The 4,348-nt window shown below is 36.6% G+C and overlaps 1 protein-coding gene across 1 annotated transcript in view; it reads right to left on the minus strand.

Annotated features, from left to right (window-relative positions):
• The window catches only part of FAT4 (FAT atypical cadherin 4), a 136,874-nt gene that overhangs the window by 42,329 nt on the left and 90,197 nt on the right, over positions 1-4,348 (minus strand). The window lies entirely within an intron of this gene.

Consider the following 4,348-nt stretch of genomic DNA (forward strand, 5'->3'; position numbering starts at 1 on the left):
AGTTCCCAGATTTCTTAGTTTTGCTTCAATAGCAAATCTTACTCAAGTCAGTTATTCTAATTATGCTAGAGCATTATCCTTCTTGTGCGTGTACTTTTCACATTGTGCTTAACATTTCACATAAGTAAGAGTAGATAATTTGTATAAATTCTGTTGTATTAATCTAACATTTCAATTGCCCCCAACCTGTTTTTGATAAACCAGACATGTTTACAATCTACATAAAATTGTTGTACACAGTACACAAGACTGCATTCTACAAACAGCTCTGAGTGCCACAGACATACACTTTTCTTTTACCGAGCTTGCAGGAAAACTTCTACCAAACTTTCATAATATTTTAAACTATTTTGCAGCAGAAGTAGTAATTATTTCTGTCAGACACCTCTTATTTAGAGCATTTCTCTAGAGCTATACTAATAGCTTTTTAAGTTCCAAAACACAGTCTCTCACAAAGGCTTAAAACATCCACATTGAAAAACCATTTTCAAGACAGATAGGGAAATGGAGCAGCCAGCAAATGATTAATAGCCAGAGAACATGAAGTTAACTCAGGGAAATAAATGGGAAAGATCATACTGACTGTTCAGTGAACATCAAATCTTTAAAACTTAGAAGACAAAATTCATATATTATTAATATTATTTTGAATTTTCAATAACTGTGCACTGTGGTCTGTTTTTATGAACAGAACAGTTTATTTTCAAGGTGACAGCTGTACATATACATTAAGCAGAGAGCCCCACAAATGTCCACATGTCATTGTTGAAATAAAGATTAACCTGGGAGAGTGTCAAAATAGCAATGAAGAGTTCAGGAATAAAATTGCTTCCCACGGACGTTCTTCCAAAAATTTAAGCTTTTTGCTTACGTCTGCTAAGTAAACATGTGTCTGGGGATGAAGAGAAGGAGCAGACCTTGGGAACCTGCTCCTTGGAGGCCCATGGTGGAGAACAAGTTGCAGGACGAGGTTATGAGAGGCCACCTCATCTTAGGCTGGCTGTGGGATGCAGCTTCCCTCTCTGCAGAGAACATCTGGTGAAGTGCCAACGACATGGCACCAGGAGACTGTGGGGCAGGCAGGCAGGAGCTGAACCTCCCTCTTCTATTTCCCTCCTCTTTTGCCTGTTTCAGCAAGGCAGGTCTGGCAGAGATCACTAAGAAGGTCCCCTGTATGCTACTGCTCATCTGTGTCTTATAGCCACGAAAAGAGTATGATGCCAAAAATGTGTCAGTGTAAAAATTAGAGCTGGCCCCTTCAACTTTTTGCTCCTACCCTCCAAGAGAAAAGAGAACATGTTCAGGTCTCCACACCACAGCCAGACTCCAGCCAAAAATAAAGTATCAAAATTAAGTACTAGAAAACTAACAATAAACTTAGGTAGAACACTATAGATAAAATTAACTTAAAAAAAAAAAAGATTAAAATTAAATAAAATTAATCTAAAAGACTAATCAAAACACATACAGCAGGCAATTTGTGATAAATTAAAAACATCATTATCCTGAAAATTGGAAAGCAATTTAACAGAAATGGAATTTTTGCTTCACTGAAACGTGTTGCTTTGCGACAAAGCGGATTTCACTTCTGCAGCCAAACACTCAGTGAATGAGTCCCAGGGCTAGAAGTTGTGTGCATTATTACAGAGCACTAACTTTATCACTCAAGTAAACAAGGCCTTTCTCATAATAAAGCAGCCAATCAATCCTAATGCTTTGATATGCAGATAGTGTTTTGAGCCTTACAGAAGCAAGGAGTATTTAAAATGGAGATAGATTAAGTTAAAATGCGACTAACTTGCATTATGCATTTAACTTTTAGTGTACAAGAAGCTTGATTTGAAACACAGATGAATTTAAATTAATTTGTTTACCTGGAACACAAAAGAGAGTGCATATGTAAATGAGCAAAAGAAGCAGTTACGTTTACAAGATTCTGGCTGCACTGAGCACAGCATAAGCTGGATGTTGGGCTGCTGATACAAGCAGATGTCAATCAGCAATACTTGTGGCTGTCAGGTTTTGTCCTCCTTCCAAGGGCTAAGTGTTTTATCTCGTGTGCTTTAGAACCTTTGGCACACACTGGCAATCTGTTATGGTCTAAAGCATAGGTCACTGGAGATGGGGTTTAGGAAAGACGTGTGCAGCTATCAAAGATTTCTTAGCAAGAACTGCATTTAAATCCAGAATAAAAATTGCCTTTTTCCAAGGAAGTTGCACAAGAAAAAGCTTTAAGGCCAATTTCTTACAGCTGAACATAATGTTCATAACAAGACCTGACAAATGACTACCTGTAAGGGAGCATCTCCATGTGGCCACGATGTATATACAGTGTCCAAGGGTAGAGGCATGGCAGTGCACACCACCAGGGACCCTGGTGACCGCAGCCAGATTAAAGAATAACTTAAAAAATGCATAAAGATTTTAAAATAAATATTTTCTTAAAGCCATCAAATCCCCTATCCTTGTTACAAGTTATTGCTGTAAATAGAAAACAACATAACAAAAACAGAAAAGCCGGCTCCTGAAGGGACTGCTGACTAAATTGAATTTTGACTGCTTGTAACTCTTGAATATCCCACAGAGAAATTCCTGTAACACATGATTTTGAATTATGCTTTAAAAACACCCTTTATAAATAGCAAAGATTAACCAGCAGGATAAGTTTTCAAGTCATATGAACGAGTTTTATTCATTTTATCCTTGTAATTAAGGCTTTCTGAAATTGTAGCTTTGTTACTGAAGAATCAGCTAGCAGATTTTCCATTTTTAAGGTGTAACATCTGATTCGGAAAACAGTTTAAGATCACCATAACTGGAAATGTATTTGTATTTATAAAAGGCTGAATTTTTTTCCTTGTATAGCATAATGATTGCTTATCTTACTCTTTTGCAAAACGACATTCGACAAACTCATCAGCACATTTGCAGTAGAATTTCATTTAAAAGTGATGTAGGAAAAAGGACAATCATTTTAAGTTAATTTTCAATTAAGACTTTTCTAAGCTAATTGTAGCAAGATGAATGATAGAACAGATAAGAGAAATACTGAAATACTGGATATTTGAGTATCATTAGTGGTGCAATAAGCTAACTTTAAGGTCTTCCAATCTGAGTAATTCTATGATTTTATAACAGAGTAAGGAAGAACTCTATCCACGCTCATTATTCAATCTTCCTACGTGGCATAAAACTATGTTCAATGACACAAGAATTCTCTCTACTATTTTTGATGAACCAAAAGAAGAAGATTAACTCTATCCCAACCAAAAAGAGTACACAGTGAAAGAGAGAGCAGTTCATCCAACAACTTCTAGCTAGAAACAGACTATCTCATTTAAAATAAACCTGTAAATGACTTGCTGGATTCTCCACAATCTCAACAGAGGAGGAAAGGAATTACACGAGAAACGTTTGAATGGAGAGGTGCATTAAATTGAGCATTTTTCTAAAAGTAGTAAGAGTATTCCTGAACTAAAGAGGATAAACATTTTAATATATATTTGTAATTCTGCTTGCCTTGTCCAAATAAAATCCACATCAGTTTGGAGCTGGTCTCAAAGCTAAAGCTCTACCCATGATTTTAACCTAAGTGAAAAAGTAACCTTCCTTCTTTTCATAGATATTTTAGCTTACTCTGGCCAGCCTGACCCCTTTGCCAATCTGAATACACATCTCTCCCACATCTCACCCCAGAGAACACAAAAACTTGGATTTAGCCCAGGGGCTCTCGATGAACTATTTCAAAAACAGTGATCTAATAATGAAGGTTTAACTCCAAATAGAAGACTAAATCCCTCAAATGGTATTGTAGGGCTGGATTACACATCTTGCAGGGAAGACCTCTAAAGGGATGGGCTAAAACTTCATCTCCTTTGAGGAGTAAATTTGCCACATAATATAGACATGGATACAGTCTCTTCCTTGGCAACTACTCTCTAAGGGACATCTGACTGATTTTGCCATAATCCTGCTGCCTAAACAGCTCTGTGAGCCTGATGACTTCCAGAGAAAAATTAACACATTGCCAACAGTTTCTAGGCTCTGTGAAATGATAGGATCTTGATATTAGCCTCCCAAATCTACAAAATGCCACTATTGATTCTCCTCTCTCTTGATTATAAACAATGGTAACACAAAATAAATGCTGTGAGCTCACTGATATGTCTGTTGCCAGTTCTCTCGTCTGATTTAGAAATAAATTTTAAAAAATCATGCAGAACTACTAGAACAATAGATTTTGTAACAGCAGTGAAATTGTAAAAATAAGAAAACTACTTAAATAGCAAAACTAGACTCAAGTAGATGGTGTTGGTATGAGGAAGTGCTTCCCTAACAGCATGAAAAT

Source organism: Gallus gallus, chromosome 4, assembly GCF_016699485.2.
Source record: "Gallus gallus isolate bGalGal1 chromosome 4, bGalGal1.mat.broiler.GRCg7b, whole genome shotgun sequence".
Classification (NCBI taxonomy): domain Eukaryota; kingdom Metazoa; phylum Chordata; class Aves; order Galliformes; family Phasianidae; genus Gallus; species Gallus gallus.